Source organism: Penaeus monodon, chromosome 19 (genome assembly GCF_015228065.2).
Source record: "Penaeus monodon isolate SGIC_2016 chromosome 19, NSTDA_Pmon_1, whole genome shotgun sequence".
NCBI lineage: Eukaryota > Metazoa > Arthropoda > Malacostraca > Decapoda > Penaeidae > Penaeus > Penaeus monodon.
In genome coordinates this window covers 31,763,201-31,763,602 of record NC_051404.1, presented here as the reverse complement: position 1 = coordinate 31,763,602, position 402 = coordinate 31,763,201, and positions in this window count along the sequence as shown.

Sequence of the window (402 nt, the reverse complement as noted above, 5' to 3'; positions counted from 1 at the left end):
CATGTAAAATGTAAAATGGATTTTACAGAAGAAATCTACTAAATTTTATGTATTGTCTTTGTGACTATTAAGTTTGGGAATGCCAGTGAAAATGTGCAGAATGTTTTAATATTAGATATAGTGCTATGAGTGAGTGCAGGTGTGCATGTCTGTGTTTCTTTGCAAGTAAATGTATGGGTGTCTATACAAGTGTATAGACACCCATACACTTGTAGTAATCTCATAATTATTCAGATTATCACTGAGCAAAAGCGTTCATTTGTGAAACTACTGTCAGTGTTAAAACATTCCAAAAGACCACTGTATTAGCTGCATTCTCTTACAGTTGATCCAGACAGTAAAATAAAACAGACAAATGAATATTTTTCATCCAGTGGAAAGTGTATTAAAATCTTGCAGCAT